The sequence below is a fragment of the Melozone crissalis genome, unplaced genomic scaffold, assembly GCF_028551555.1.
Source record: "Melozone crissalis strain CALT ecotype California unplaced genomic scaffold, PUWL_Pcris_2 ptg000140l_1, whole genome shotgun sequence".
Classification (NCBI taxonomy): domain Eukaryota; kingdom Metazoa; phylum Chordata; class Aves; order Passeriformes; family Passerellidae; genus Melozone; species Melozone crissalis.
The window spans coordinates 254360-271382 of NW_026535913.1; positions in this window are offsets into that span (position 1 = coordinate 254360).

A 17023-nucleotide genomic window follows, 5' to 3' on the forward strand; every position below is an offset into this window, starting at 1 on the left:
CATTGGGTTAAATAGCCTGTGGAATTTATGCCATTGATTGGAGTCCAGAATCTCTGGAGCACATAATTCCTGCCTCTTCCTAAAATTTCATTGCTGGGTGAGGAGCTCAGCAGTGCTGAAAGCAGAGGCCTGTCCTTTGTGATCCCTTTGGGATGGCAGTGGAAGTGCCCTTAGTGCACAATCAGAGGCACCTTCATGGCTTCTCATGCCATGACACCAAAAGCAAATGTGCAAAGTGGCTTCCTAGAATGACATGTAGTCCTCTGAAATATCTGCAGGCAGTGGTCTGAAACTGCTTTCTGAGCCTGCTCCTTGGGATCAGCTGTGAGGGCCTGAGGGCTGGCCTGAGCCCGGTGCTGTGTCCCACTGGGAGCAGCCGCACAGGCTCACGTGCAGAGCAGGCACTGCCAGAGGCCCTGGAGATCTCACCTGCCCTGCAGCCACCACTGTCAAGGTGCTGTAGACATCAGCTGGTGCTGACTATCCCCTTGGACCCCTTGGTTTAGTCACTATGGGGAATTTCTTTCCTAAATCCCGTGGGATTTCCCCCTGGCAGGTGTGATGGGGATGCTCGGGGAGTGTGGGGCTTTGGGGGCACCTGCCCAGGCAGGGACTGAGCTGGGGCCCCTGTTGGGCCCATGGCCCCCAGCAGCAGCAGCAGCAGCAGCAGCAGCAGCAGCAGCAGCAGCAGCAACACCAGCCCCCGGCCAAAAGCCCCGTGCCCCCTGCCCAGCACAGGCTGCCCTGTCCCTGCAGCTGTCACCCGAGTGGGGCCCAAGGGCCAGTGGCCGCTGGCAGCAGCAGGAATTCGGGCAGGGTGAGGATACCCTGGCTTGACTTTTGTCTCTGGAACAAAGCGGGCTCAGGGCAGTGCTGAGCAGGCTGGGAAGCAGAGCCCAGGGCCTTTGGAGGCTGCAAGGCTTAAAGATCAGCCCCTGCAGCAGCCCAGATGCAGGTGGCCCAGTTGCCAAGGCTGTGGTGACCTTGAGAGCGTGCAGGTGGATTTTGCATGGCTGTGGCCTGCTGGCGGCTCTAGGCCCAGGAGTGCCTGTGGCTGCAGCAGGAAGGGTGGCTGAAGGTTTGCTGCCTGCTTTGGTGGCATGGCTGCAGGGCCAGTGCTGTGAGAGCCCCCTGTGTGAGAGCTGGTGAGAGCTGAGCTCTTGGGGACAGCGCTGTGCCCCAGGCCAGGAAGAGCAGCAGTGCCCAGTGCCAGGAGTGGTGTCAGTGGGAGCCCCTGTGCACAGGGACCCCCAGCCCCGGGGTGGCCGTGCCAGCACCCCCAGGGACCTCCAGCCCAGGGAACGTGGAACAAGTGGAACCCACAAGTGTGCAAAGGCTGCCTGTTCCCAAAGGAATGGCCAGGAGAAGTCAGGTTTTAAAGAGAAACAGTATTTATTTGCCGAAGATTGGCAAATCTAGGATTTACAGAACATGTGTCATTATAACAATTGTTATAACAACAACAACAACAATGTACAGAACATATTGACATGGGATCCGATGGGCTAACAATCTTCAAAACGTATTTACAGAAAACTTCTAACGTAGTCAACGTATTTACAGGAACTTCTAAACTCTCAAACGTATTTACAAAGGCGTGGCATCTGCGCCATGATGTGCATGAGTCCTGGAAGAAAGGAAGCAGCAGAGCTGGACTCAGCTGGCAGCACTGGGCCCAGCAGGGCTGGGAGCTGGGCCCCAGGGGCTGGGCCGGGGCTGGCAGGGCTGGCGTGGCCCCAGGCAAGCGCAGGGCAGGCCGGGGCTGGTGCTTGTGGCAGCACAATCCAGGGCCCCTGCGGGCACCGTGTCCCTGAGCGGGGCCATCCAGCCCAGCCCCAGCCTGCCGTCAGGGGACCCAGTGTGTGTGTGGGCAGGGTGTGGGAAGCATCTGCCTGTCTTACCTGTGGGGCTGCATCTTCATCCAAGGACCATGGGTCCTCCTCATCCTTCTCGTCCACTTCCATATCTTCCATGTTATCCTCCTCATCCACCTCCATCTCTTCGTAGTTGTCCTCCTCATCTACTTCCATGTTCTCAACAGGGGAGGACATGGAAGTAGAGGAGGAGTCCACCTCCATCATCTCTTCGTCATCCATGCCCAGGTCCACTTCCATGTCCTCCACAGTGTCTCTGTCAGTCTGCAAGGGGCAGCACAATCTCCCAGTGGGCTTCCTGTCCCACAACATCCATTCCCACATGGCTGCAGCCTGCCCAGGCCGGGTGCCCCCTGCCTGGCATGGCACTGTACCTCCATTGGCACAGCAGAGCACATTGTGCTGGGATTGGCGCTCCAGAGCAGGCGGCAGGAAAAGCCCAGGCAGCAGCAGCAGCAGGTCTGTGCTGAGGGTCAGAGTGCAGGGTGAGCAGCAACTGACCCTCGGCAGCCGGCGAAGTGTCTGCTGTGCTCGTTTCCAGGTCCTGGAGGTTCCACCTGGAACCCTCTGGGCGCTGTGATGTCACTGAAGTTTCAGGGGCGCTGTGCAGTGGGAGATGGGGATGGCAGAATGATCAAATCCTTGAATGGTTTGGCTTGGAAGGGACACTAAAGATGATGTGGTTCCAAGCTGAGCAAGCTCCCAGCACACCAGGTGGATGTTGCCCCTGTCCCACCTGGCCTTGGATGTTTCTGGGGATGGGGCATCCACAGCCTCTCTGCACTGGTCCCTGTGTCAGGGACAAGCACCCTGAGAGTAAAGAACTTCTTCCCATCATCAAATCTCTTCCACCTCTTGCAGTCTGATCCCATTCCTCCGTGTCCTGTCACTACAGTTCCTGAGAAAATGTGTTCTCCCACTTCCCTGTGTTTCAGACTGTTCCTACAGGGTTACACGTGTGACTTAACCTGCAGACAGGAGAGAGACAAGCCAAGTTCCCAGTCAGAAAAAATGCGGAATGTGGCTTGAGAACTGAGAGAATAAGGAAAAAGAAAAGACAAGGAAGTCTTTGGGTTGCGTGGGCTGTGGGATTCATGCCTTTTATTAGAGGTCCAGTCCCTGGTGCACTCAGTTCTTGTGTTGCAGCCTGCCCACAGCAACCTCTGCGATGGACCTGCACTCGCAGAGGTGGGAGCCGGCTTGCTTGGATGGCTGATGGATGAGGCAAGAGAGGGATCGTTGTGTGGGAATCCAAATAATGTGGATTGCGCTGAAGAGGGTCCAGAAATGGAGACAAAATGGGGCTGGGCACACAATATGGGGGTGAACAGCGCAGGATCATTACAGTAAGCCAGGACCAAATTGATACAAGAGAGTTGGAACATTCCGGGGGAGTACATATAAGGAAAGTGCAGCAGTTGAACTGGGTGATGCCAGCAAAACGTGCTGCATCACCATGAGCCTGCAAATGCCCATGGGCGACACCATTGCATTCAGAGCGGTGACTTTTTTTACCTTGGTCGCTTTGCCCTGAGGTATTACAGTTCCAGTGGTCGGCCCCTGGGCCCTCACATCTCCCCCTTTTTGTTATCTATCAAGAAGGTTTCTGCCATAGACTTTTGGAGGTATTTAGCAAAAAAGGATAAAATAACCAACACAATGAATACAAAAAACAAAACCCACACAACAGTCTTAACTAAAGATGAAAGCCAGCCTCGCAAACCCCTGTGTTTGGAAAGTCCAGTGAACCAGTTGTTGTTGCCTTCCATCTGGATCTTGTTTCCTTGATCTTTTAGCAGCTGGATGCCCTGGTATACTGACTCCCTATGTGACAGCAGGTAGAAAAAACACATGCCTTGTAGTGCCTGACAGGCATGGCCATGGACAAGAAATTGTGGCTTGTCTGTGGAAGCGCCCAGCTGGAGGCATGCGGCTCAGTGAGGAACATCCAGTTGTCTGCTGCAGCGGCTACAAATGTCAGAATCCTCTGACGTAGGCTAATTTATTATCTGGAGGCTTGGGTGTCCTAAAAGTAAACAGATAAAGAGATTAGAAGATGAAACTTAAGTTGTGTTCCCACTAAACTTTCTCTTCTGTAAGGGCAGGGTGTGAACACAGCTTATTAGAAGAATCATGTATCAATGCTAAAATATAATTTTTACAAATGTTAAGACATAGATCCTGGTTAGTGGTGTCTGAGCTACCTTGGTCTTGGTGTGTGTGGTCAACGCTGCGTAGGAGATCTTCTTCTGTCCTTCTCCTTCTTCTTTTCCAGGCTGTTGCTGCCCCTCTTAGGCTTTCATTCTGTTCTTCCTATGGTGGCTCTGGTGTTTGCCTCACCATTCCCAGAAAGAGTTTTTATGTATTTTGCTGGGATCGATCTTAGGAGTGTTGCTGTAAAGACAAGGGCATCTTCTCTTCCCCAAGTATTTAATGGAAAAGGGCCCATAATTTGTTTAGATTCAGGGTCTTTGGTCAACACAGGTGGCTGTTTTTTTAATTGGGCTGCAGTTGAATTAGTAAAATGCCTGATGACTGGGGGAGTTGCCTCCATAAATGAATTGTTCAAAAAGTTGAATACATTAAAGGCCTTGGCCAGTCTGTCAGTGGAAGATAATATCTGGATTACCCCTCTCAGTTGATCAAGGATCCTTTTGGTGGATCAGTGGGCCCTCTCAGCTATGGACTGTCCTGTGGTGAAGTGTCGTATGCCTGTGACATGTTTTATACACCAGTGGACAGAAACTTGTTGGAATCAGTGCAAGGTATAAGCAAGAGCATTATTAAATTTAATTTCCTGTAGAACTGCTAAGGTGGAAAAAACGAAAACGTAATGTTTTATAGCATCTTCTGATTTTTCACCAGCATGGGCAGAGGTGAAAACCACAGTGGAAAAGGCATCGATTGAGACCTGGATGTATTTTATTCTGCTGAAAGGGACTTAGTGGGGGATGTCTGATTGCCAGATGTGGAGACTCTCTATTCCTATTGGATGGACTGCAGCTCTGGCAGAAGCAAGGCCATGTTCCTGACAATTTGGGCAGGTGGCTACAAGGGATCTTGCAGGGTCTCGGGTGTTTTTGAACATCCTGAGCAGCGCAGGAATGTTTTGATGGTAGAATTGGTGGCTGATCCTAGCCTGTGTAAAACCGATCTAAGGCATATTGCAGTGGTTCAGATGTTTGAAGTAGGCAATTGAGGGGCTCTTGAGTGAGAAGTAAGTATATATTGACACGGTCTGTTCCTGCAAGGGAGCACAGATGCTCTCTAGCTTTCCTGATAAGTTGTGCAATAACTTTCTGTTGGGTTGTTATCATTTTAGTAGGTTGGTGTGCTCTGAAAACGCATTCAATTTCTATGAGGGGATCTGAGATAGTTGAGTCCCCCTGAAAGAATAATGCATGGAATATTGGACTTACACCAAGGATTGCCAGGGAGAAAGGAAAAGTAGTGTGGTCTCTGTGTGCCTGTTTAGTTTGAATCACCCAGGATGCCTTTTGTACAGTTGCTTAAGCCTCCGGTGTCAGTGATGACGGGAATCGAGTCCTTCACTGCCTTTAAGGAGCAGCAGGAACAGTGGCGTGAGATCTTCTGTGGTGATTCCCAGCAGTGGATGTACCCAACTGATGCTTCCACAGAGAATTTGGGGTTCTGGCAGAGTCTTTGGGTTGTCCTTGATGTGCAGTGTTTGTGGTGTGATGGTTCTCTCTGCAGTTTTTAGGCCGAGACACTTCCAAGGGGCTGTCCTTTGAACTTTTATCTGCTGCAATCTTAAAACCTTTCTCCTGTACCACAGCGATGACATCTTGTACTGCAACATCCAAAATGATTTGAGCCCCTCCACAAACGACTGTGTCGTCCATGTAATGAAAAATGATAGTATTAGGATGTTCATTTACTGGTCCATATAACGAAAAGCGATTAGCATTAGGGCTTGAGAATTTGAACATCAAGCCATTGACAAATATTTTGTCTACTCTTCAGTCGTTGAGGCAATACAGTCCACTGGTACCTCTTTAAAGGTGCTTGTCGATTTAGTGACGGAAAAGGCAACCCTGGAGGGTGTCATTTGGCTGCATTTGGGTGTCAAAAAGTATTCATTAAGATATATATCAACCATCTGCCAATAACAGTGTAATCATAGGTACAATTGGACTAAACCTCCCTGAACTAGCCTTCCTTCAATTCTCAACCCATGCAATGTTCAAAGCAATGCTCTTCCTATGCTCAGGCTCCATCAATCACAGCCTAAATATCGAACAAGATATCCGAAAAATAGGAGGACTACAAAAACTGCTACCCACAACTACGGCATGGTGCACCATCGGCAATCTCGAGGTACCATGGAGGCTGAGGGCAGTCTGGACTGGAAGGCACCCATGTCGTCGATGACCTCATTGATTTTCCTGAGGTCCTGCAGGAGCCGCCTCTTGTCCTTGCCAGGCTTTCATATGATAATGACAGGTGCATTGCAGGGGCTAGTAGATGGTACAATGTGGCCCACAGTCAGCTGCCTCTGCAGGAGGGACTGCAGGGCCTTTAACTTTCTGCCTGGGAGGGGCCACTGATCCACCCATACGGGGTTGTTGGTCTTCCAGGTTGACTGAAGTGTGGCGCGCTGCTCTGTGGCCCCATCTAGAAATCCTGAGGTGTTGATAGGGTCTCTGGCCCTGTCCCCCTTTGGGACAAGAGGTCGTTTTCCTCAAATTGTTATTGGTGCCTGGGTGACAAAGGATCTTACTGTCGAAACTGTGCCCTCAGGACCTTCCCTGCAGATGTTACTGTGACTCCAGAAGCTGGTAGTGGCTCCCCTGGTAGCTAATACTTACCAGAGCAGTTGGAACCAGGGGCCATTCTTTAGCCAATCAGAGCAGTAAATTATAGTGACATCAGGTCTTGTATCTAATAGTCCTGAATGACATCTCCTTCTCCCTTTACATGACAAAGCGCACTTTAGAATGGGTCTATTTCTGCCTGTTGTCTGTGCCCACATCACCATTGGATCAACTGGTGTGGTGATCATGTCCAGTAGGAGGATGGCTCTGGCTCTAACTGTTCCTTTTAGAATGAAAAGGGGAGGGTCTAAGCATAGAGCCTGGACAGTTATCTCCTGCAAAGATGTCAAGGCGAGCACCTCAGGTAATGTAGTGAGTGTCTCCATCTCTTCCCTGGTGTTGGTTAAAATCAAAATGCCTCTAGGCCATTCTTCAGGCCCGTATTTGCCTGTTGGAATATGGTGAACATAAATTTAATGGATTGGAATTGAAAAGGCCCCTACTAGCTGCCTTTAGGTTCCAGGGCAGAGCTGTCTTCTATTTTCTGCAGCGATCGAGCTGTCCTGATGGATCTGAGAAGGTCGCTGTGCTGGTTCTCCACGGTGTTGGGGAGAGTGGGGCGGAACAGCCTCGCATTTTGTGTCATCGTGCGTGGCCTTTCTGTGTCTGTGTGGGGTTTCCCGCAGGCCACCGGTTTTGCTGGTGTTGGAAAGCATGTGGACGAGGGGGGCAGTGAGGACAGTGGTTGTGACGCCTAGAAGCTCTCCAGTAATAGCCTTTAGTTTTGCAATTCTGTTAAAAATGCCCCATCTCTCCACATAAAAAGGAAGGTCCTTTTTCATATGTTTGTGGGTGAGAAACTTAAAGGGTATTAGCATTTCTACTACACCCTGACTGGTAGCCTTATCTAGGCTGGCATCATGGTGTACAGATGACCTAATGGTGCATGCCTTGACCATTTGTGAAAGGGCAGGTTTTGGTAAAAGTGACATGAAGGATGAGAGAAGGACAAAAATAGTACAGACATGCAAGTCATTGGGTTTAGTGGTCTGAGGGATTTATGACTGTTATTTGAGGCCAAGTGCCCTGGTGCACGTAATTCCTACATCTTCCTGAGATTTCATTGCTGGGTGAGGAGTTGAGCAGTGCTGAAAGCTGAGGCCTGTCCTTTGTGATCCCTTTGGGATGGCAGGGGAAGTGCCCTGAGTGCACATTGAGACGGACCTTCATGGCTCCTCATGCCACGACACCAAAACTAAATGTGCAAGGTGGCTTCTTTGAATGCCATTTAGTCCTTTGAAATATCTGCAGGCAGTGGTCTAAAACTGCTTTCTGAGCCTGCTCCTTGGGATCAGCTGTGAGGGCCTGAGGGCTGGCCTGAGCCCGGTGCTGTGTCCCACTGGGAGCAGCCCGACAGCCTCTCGTGAAGAGCAGGCACTGCCAGACGCTCTGGAGATCTCACTTGCCCTGCAGCCACCACTGTCAAGGTGCTGTAAACCTCAGCTGGTGCTGACTTTCCCCTTGGACCCCTTGGTTTAGTCACTATGGGGAATTTCTTTCCTGAATCCTGTGGTATTTCCCCCTGGCAGGTGTGATGGGGATGCTGGGGGAGTGTGGGGCTTTGGGGGCAGCTGCCCGGGCAGGGACTGAGCTGGGGCCCCTGTTGGGCCCATGGCCCCCAGCAGCAGCAGCAGCAGCAGCAGCAGCAGCAGCAGCAGCAGCAGCAGCCCCAGGGCCGAAAGCCTTGTGCCCCCTGCCCAGCACAGGCTGCCCTGTCCCTGCAGCTGTCACCCGAGTGGGGCCCAGGGGCCAGTGGCCGCTGGCAGCAGCAGGAATGCGGGCAGGGTGAGGATGCCCTGGCTTGGCTTTTGTCTCTGGAACAAAGTGGGCTCAGGGCAGTTCAGAGCAGGCTGGGAAGCAGAGCCCAAGGCCTATGGAGGCATCAATGCCTAAAGATCAGCCCCTGCAGCAGCCCAGATGCAGGTGGCCCAGTTGCCAAGGCTGTGGTGGCCTTGAGAGTGTGCAGGTTGATTTTGAATGGCTGTGACCTGCTGGCGGCTCTGGGCCCAGGAGTGCCTGTGGCTGCAGCAGGAAGGGTGGCTGAAGGTTTGCTGCCTGCTTTGGTGGCATGGCTGCAGGGGCCAGTGCTGTGAGAGCCCCCTGTGTGAGAGGTGGTGAGAGCTGAGCTCTTGGGGACAGCGCTGTGCCCCAGGCCAGGAAGAGCAGCAGTGCCCAGTGGCAGGAGTGGTGTCAGTGGGAGCCCCTGTGCACAGGGACCCCCAGCCCCGGGGTGGCCGTGCAAGCACCCCCAGGGACCCCCAGCCCCGGGAACGTGGCAAAAGTGGAACCCACAAATGTGCAAAGGCTGCCTGTTCCCAAAGGAATGGCCAAGAGAAGTCAGGTTTTAAAGAGAAACAGTATTTATTTGCCGAAGATTGGCAAATCTAGGATTTACAGGACATTTGTCATAACAATTGGTATAACAACAAGAACAACGATGTACAGAACATATTTAAATGGGATCTGATGGGCTAACAATCTTCAAAACGTATTTACAAAAAACTTCCAACGTAGCAAACATATTTACAAGGAACTTCTGAACTTCAAACGTATTTACAAAGGTGGGCATCAGTGCCATCATGTGCATGAGTCCTGGAAGAAAAGAAAGCAGCAGAGCTGGACTCAGCTGGCAGCACTGGGCCCAGCAGGGCTGGATGCTGGGCCCCAGGGGCTGGGCCGGGGCTGGCAGGGCTGGCGTGGCCCCAGGCAAGCACAGGGCAGGCCGGGGCTGGTGCTTGTGGCAGCACAATCCAGGCCCCCTGCGGGCACCGTGTCCCTGAGCGGGGCCATCCAGCCCAGCCCCAGCCTGGCATCAGGGGACCCAGTGTGTGTGTGGGCAGGGCGTGGGAAGCATCTGCCTGTCTTACCTGTGGGGCTCCATCTTCATCCAAGGACCATGGGCTCCTCCTCATTCTCATCCACCTCCATGTCCTCGATGTCATCCTCCGCATCCACCTCCATCTCCTCGATGTTGTCCTCCTCATCTACTTCCATGTCCTCAACAGGGGAGGACATGGAAGTAGAGGAGGAGTCCACCTCCATCATCTCTTCGTCATCCAGGCCCAGGTCCACTTCCATGTCCTCCACAGTGTCTCTGTCAGTCTGCAAGGGGCAGCACAATCTCCCAGTGGGCTTCCTGTCCCACACCATCCATTCCCACATGGCTGCAGCCTGCCCAAGCCGGGTGCCCCCTGCCTGGCATGGCACTGTACCTCCATTGGCACAGCAGAGCACATCCTGCTGGGATTGGCACTCCAGAGCAGGCGGCAGGAAAAGCCCAGGCAGCAGCAGCACCTCAGCGCTGAGGGTCAGAGTGCAGGGTGAGCAGCAACTGACCCTCGGCAGCCGGCGAAGTGTCTGCTGTGCTCGTTTCCAGGTCCTGGAGGTTCCACCTGGAACCCTCTGGGCGCTGTGATGTCACTGAAGTTTCAGGGGCGCTGTGCAGTGGGAGATGGGGATGGCAGAATGATCAAATCCTTGAATGGTTTGGCTTGGAAGAGTTCCTAAAGATGATCTGGTTCCAAGCTGAGCGACCTCTTAGCAGAGCAGGTTGCTGCGGCCCCTGTCCCACCTGGCCTTGGATGTTGCTGGGGATGGGGCATCCACAGCCTCTCTGCACTGATCCCTGTGTCAGGGACAAGCACCCTGCGAGTAAAGAACTTCTTCCCATCATCAAATCTCTTCCAACTCTTGCAGTTTGATCCCATTCCTCCTTGTCTTGTCACTACAGTTCCTGACCAAGAGCCCTCTCGCACTTTCCTGTGGGTCAGGCTGTTCCTGCAGGGTCTCATATGTGGCCTGACCTTCAGACAGGAGATAGAGAAGCCAAGTACCCAGTCACAGACAATGCAGAATGTGGCATGAGAACTGAGAGAATAAGGAAAATGCAAGGACATGCAAGGCATTGGTTTGGGTGGGCAACCGGATTCATGCGTTTTCTTAGAGGTTAGGTTCCCTGTTGCACTCAGTTCCTGTGTTGCAGCCTGCCCACAGCCAGCCTCTTTGAGGGACCTGTACTCCCAGAGCTGGGAGCACACTTGCTTTAACTGCTGGTGAACGAGGCGAGTGAGGGATCTTTGTGTGGAGCTCCAAACACTATGGATTGCACTGAAGAGGGTCCAGGAAGGGAGACAAAATGGGGCTGGGCACACAGATGGAAAATGGTGGGAAAAATCAGGGTAGCATTGCAGTGAGCCAGGACCAAAAAGGTAAAACAGAGGGGAGAACCTTCTAGGGGGTGTACATATAGGAAAATACAGCAGTTGAACTGGGTGATGCCAGCAAAACGTGCTGCATCACCATGAGCCTGCAAATGCCCTTGGGCGACACCATTGCATTCAGAGCGGTGACTTTTTTTTCCCTTGGTCACTTTGCCCTGAGGTATTACAGTTCCAGTGGTCGGCCCCTGGGCCCCAAGAACTTCCCCCTTTTTGTTGCCTTTAAAGAAGGCTTCTGCCCTAGATTTTTGGAGGCATTTAGTAAAATAGGATAAAATAAACAACACAATGAATACAATCAACATTGTCCACACAACAGTCTTAACTAAAGATGTAAACCAGCTTTTCATCCCGCCATGTTTGAAAAGTCCAGTGAACCAGTCGTTGTTGCCTTCCATCTGGATCTTGTTTCCTTGATCTTTCAGCAGCTGGATGCCCTGGTATACTGACTCTCTATGTGACAACAGGTAGAAAAAACACCTGCCTTCAAATGCCTGACAGGCATGGCCATGGACAAGAAATTGTGGCTTGTCTGTGGAAGCGCCCAGCTGAAGGCATGTGGCTCAGTGAGGAGCATCCAGATTCCTGTTCAGTAGCAACCAATGGCAACATCCTGTGACTTTAGCTAATTTAGTATCTTGAGGCTTGGGTTGCCTAAAAGCAAACACATAAAGAGATTAGAAGATGAAACTTAAGTTGTGTTCCCACTAAACTTTCTCTTCTGTAAGCCAAGGGTGTGAACACAGCTTATTAGAAGAATCATATATCAATGCTAAAATATAATTTTTACAAATGTTAAGACATAGATCCTGGTTAGTGGTGTCTGAGCTATCTTGGTCTTGGTGTGTGTGGTCAACGCTGCTTAGGAGATCTTCTTCTGTCCTTCTCCTTCTTCTTTTCCAGGCTGCTGCTGTCCCTCTTAGGCTTCCATTCTGTTCTTCTGGTGGTAGCTCTGGTGTTTGCCTCACCGTTCCCAGAAAGAGTTTTAATGTATTTTGCTGGGATCAATCTTAGGAGTGTTGCTCAAGAGACATGGGCATCTTCGCTTTCCAAGTAATTAATGGGTAGGTGCCCATAAATTGTTTAGATTCAGGTTCTTTGAGCAACACAGGTGGCTGTTCTTTTAATTGGGCTGCAGTTGAATTAGTAAAATGCCTGATGACTGGGGGAGTTGCCTCCATAAATGAATTGTTCAAAAAGTTGAATACATTAAAGGCCTTGTCCAGTCTCTCAATGGAAGATAATATCTGGTTTCCCCCTCTCAGTTGATCAAGGATCCTTTTGATGGCTCAATTGGGCCTCTCGGCTATGGACTGTCCTGTGGTGGAGTGTGGTATGCCTGTGACATGTTTTATACCCCAATGGTCGGAAACTTGTTGGAATCAGTGCAAGATATAAGCAAGAGCATTATCAGTTTTAATTTCCGGTGGAATTGCTAAGGTGGAAAAAACGAAAACGTAATGTTTTATAGCATCTTCTGATTTTTCACCAGCATGGACAGAGCCAAAAAACACACTTGTAAAGGCGTCGATTGAGACATGGATGTATTTTAGTCTGTCCAAAGGAGCTTAGTGTGTGATGTCTGATTGCCAGATGTGGAGACTCTCTAGTCCTCTTGGACTGACTGCAGCTCTGAGAGAAGCAAGGCCATGTTCCTGACAATTTGGGCAGGTGGCTACAATGGATCTTCCTGGTCTGGTGTAATTTTGAACATCCTGAGCAGCACAGGAATGTTTTGGTGTTAGAATAGGTGGCCGATATTTGCCTGTATAAAGACTGTCTAAGGCGTATTGCAGTGTTTCAGATGTTTGAAGTAGGCAATTGAGGTGCTCTGGAGTGAGAAGTAAGTATATATTCACAAGGTCTGTTCCTGCAAGGGAGCACAGACGCTCTCTAGCTTTCCTGATTAGTTGTGTAATAACTTTCTGTTGGGTTGTTATCATTTTAGTAGGTTGGTGTGCTCTGAAAACGCATTCAATGTCTTTGAGGGGACCTGCAATAGTTGAGTGCCCCCGAAAAAATAATGTATGGAATATTGGACTTACACCAAGCATTGCCAGGGAGAAAGGAAAAGTAGTGTGGTATCTGTGTGCCTGTTTAGTTTGAATCCCCCAGGAGACCTTTTGTACGGCTGCTTCAGCCTCCGGTGTCAGTGATCACGGGAATCGAGTACTTCTCTGCCTTTAAGGAGCGGAAACAGTGGCGTGAGATCTTCTGTGGTGATTCCCAGCAATGAACGTACCCCACTGATCATTCCACAGAGCGTTTGCAGTTCTGACCGAGTCTTTGGTTTGTCCTTGATGTGCAGTGTTTGGGGTGTGATGGTTTTATCTGCGCTCTTTAGCCCAAGGTACTTCCAAGCGACTGTCTTTTGAACTTTATCTGCTGCAATCTCAAAAACCTTTCTGTTGTACCACAGTGATGTCATCTTGTACTGCAACGTCCAAAATGATTTGGCCTTCTGCACAAATTACTGTATCGTCCATGTAATGAAAAATGATAGCATTAGGATGTCTTTTCTGTCTGGGCGAGAGATTTTGGGCTCAAAGCCATTGACAAATAGTTGAGCTAGTCTTCTCGCTTTGAGGCAATGCAGTCCACTGGTACCTCTGTGAAGGTGTTTTTCAGTTTAGGGGCAGAAAAGGCAAACCGGGGGGGTGTCATTTGGATGCATGAGGGCATCAAAAAAGTATTGAATTGAATTGAATTGAATTGAATTGAATTGAGAAAGTCTCTGTGCTGTTTCTCCACGATGTTGGGGAGAGTGGGGCGGAACGGCCTCGCATTTGGTGTCATCACGCAGGGCCTTTCTGTGTCTTTATGGGGTTTCCCGCAGGCCACCAGTTTTGCTGGTGTTGGAAAGCGTGTGGATGAGGGGGGAAGTGAGGACAGTGGCTGTGACAGCTAGAAGGTCCCTGGTAATAGCCTTTATTTTTACAATTCTGTTGAAAATGCCCCATCTCCCTACACTTAAAGCCAGGTCCTTTTTCATGTGTATGTCAGGGAATAACTTGGGAGGCTACTAGCACCTCTACCACACCCTTACTGGTAGCCTTAGCTTGGCTGGCGTGACAGTGTTGGGATGCCCTAAGTGTGCATGCCTCGACCATTTGTGCAATGCTAGGCTTTGTGTTGACTGGTAGCGAAGGAAAAATGTCTTTAAAGGTGTTGTTAGCATTTGTTTCAGCAAGTTTATTAAGAAGTTCCTTCCTGGCTTTTGGATGTTCACCTTGCTTCTCTATTGCTTGTGGAAGGTGGTCAATAAATTTTAGAAAGGATTGCCCAGGTCCCTGCAGAATGTCTGGGAAATCTAGAGTAGGTGTTGTTCCATTGGGTGTCTGCTTGAGAGCTGTCTTTGCAGCACTTTTATCTCTTCTAACAGAGCTCTGGGAAGGTCTATTGAATGAGGTTTTGTGAAATCTTCCTCACGGGCTAGATGGACTAGTGGTAGGTGTGCCCACCTGTCTTCCCTAGTATAGTCTTCTAATAATTGTTTTATTAGATTTTTCTCCATTCCTTCCCACAGAATAATTTCAGTGGGAGAAAGTAGGATGTGCATAAAATGGAGCAGATCGTGAGGCACCATAACATGTGCAGTGAAGGTGGCATTTAACAAATTTTTAAAATATGGTGACCTCCTCCCATGGTCTTTCACTGCTTTACAAAGGTCTTTCATCTCCCGTGTGTGACAGCTTCTCATCAGGGGTTAGCCCCACACTGGTACTGCACCGGTGCTGCTTGTATTTTAGCCACCAATTCCCAATCCCCCTCTTCTGCCACCAGCTTCCACATCCTTGTCCAAGAATCCTCAGGCTCATGCTGAAGATGGGATGAACCTTCCCTCTCCTCGCCAGAAGAGGGAACTTGTTCTTTGGCAGAGGAGCGGGGCCTTGGTGTGACTGGCCAGGCCCGGTGTTGTGGGCCTTTGGTAGCCAAGATGGCGGCCTTCCGGTTACCGCCCCTCACACTTCCGGCTCTGACAGTGTGGGGTCCACAAGGGGCTGAGTTGGAGGGGGTAGGCCAGCGGGAGTAGGCAAGGAAGCGCTGGATCCCAATGCAGGGGTGGTACCTGACACAGAGCTGGGACCCAACACAGGGGGAGGACCCGATGAGAGAGCTGGGGGTGGGAGGGAGTTTGACATTGACAACCCCCTCCAGAGGAGGGACTCCATTTTGTGAGCTATCTGAGGGGGATCCAGGGAGGAGAGGTACTGGAGAATGGGTTAGGGTAGAATCCAGGCCGGTGTTACCTGGGCAGGGGGTGGAGAAGGAGGGAAGATGTCAGACAGCAGGTGGCTTGTTTGTGCTTTACAGCAGTTCCTGTCTCTCACCCTTATCTTGGTATCAGTGGGTTCAGGAATGCCAGGGGCAGAACTCAAAAAATTATTTGAGTATTAGAGCATTGAACCCTTGAGAAAACTCCATAAATCATATGAAAAATTGGGTAAAATTTTGCGACTCTTATCCCTCTCTGAGTTTTCAAAAGAAAGAATCTTTCCCGAACTGAGTCCCAAAATGCTACATGACAAATTGAATCAACAGAAATATCTGGGAACTCCTTTAAAAGCCAATGAACAAATGACTTCCAGCCTCCCTTAATACAAGTCTTCCCCCATGAAAGGAGAACCTCCCTAGTAGGAACATATATGTCCCTAACAACTCTGGATAATTTGCTACCCAGAGCTGCCCCTGATGTAAAGGGTGGCCCACCCACAGGACTAAAATATCACCCAAGGATCCTGCACTGCAGGTGGCTGTGGGATCTCAGTCTCTCAGAACTGGGGTGCAGGGTGAACGAGACCCCCCCTGGGGGGCTCGGGAGTCCTGGAATGTTGCCAGAAATGTCTGGTGGCTGGACTTTGATCCCACATGGGAGATGACATCAGTATGAGGACGGGAGGATTTCACTGGGGTGAATGGTGAAGGGACAAGTTAATTGGAGTGTGAGATACAGGGTTTAAGATCCCTGTACAGGGGGGTCTAGAGAGGTAAGATGGAGGAATTGGAGCGTGCCCTTCTCCTTCTTCTTCTTCCTCTAGGCCTCCATCTTCTGTGGTGATGTTGGCACTCCAGGATTGGACCTTACTAGGGGAACACTGGTTAATAAGGGTAGAAGGTATTGGAGAAAAATGATAAATATTGTATACGTAACTCTGGGTATAAAGATAGGTGGCCGCCCCAGGGGCTCTCAGTGTGTGCCCATGGCTGACTGCTGAGCAGAACTCTGTCAGGCCAAGAGAAAATCTTTTAGATAAGCAATTAATAAACACCGAGACCGAGAACAAATCTGAAGCTTCCTCTCGTCCTTTCGAACCCGGGGGCCCAAGGCCATCTTTGGGCTTTTCCCAGACCATCTAAACAGCACCCAAAATCCGACAGGTGGCTGTCTCCCCATTCATTGCTCTGGTGGCTCTGGATGCAGAGGTTTAAAAATATCCCCTGAGCTTCACCCGCTGAGCCAGCCCTCATCCCTCATGCTGCTGCTGGGTGCTGGCGCGGCATTCAGCAAGCCCTGATAAAACTGATAAAACATTGCATTTAGAGGGCTGCCACACTTTACTTTAATTTGTCATTTTTGTTGTGAGGTATTATAGTTCCACTGCTAGGCCCCTGGGTCTGCACAACCCTGCGTCCTCCTGAGATATCATTGCTAGTGAGGAGCTCAGCAGTGCTGAAAGCGGAGGCCTGTCCTTTGTGTTCCCTTTGGGATGGCAGTGGAAGCACCCTGAGTGCACATTCAGAGGCACCTTCGTGGCTTCTCATGCCGCGACACCAAAACTAAATGTGCAAAGTGGCTTCTTTGAATGACATTCAATCTTTCGAAATATCTACAGGAAGTGGTCTGGAAATGCTTTCTGAGCCTGCTGGTTGGGATCAGCTGTAAGGGGCTGAGGGCTGGCCTGAGCCCGGTGCTGTGTCCCACTGGGAGCAGCCGCACAGGCTCACGTGAAGAGCAGGCACTGCCAGAGGCCCTGGAGATCTCACCTGCCCTGCAGCCACCTTTGTCAAGTGGCTGTAAACGTCAGCTGGTGCTGACTTTCCCCTTGGACACCTTGGTTTAGTCACTATGGGGAATTTCTTTCCTGAATCCCGTGGG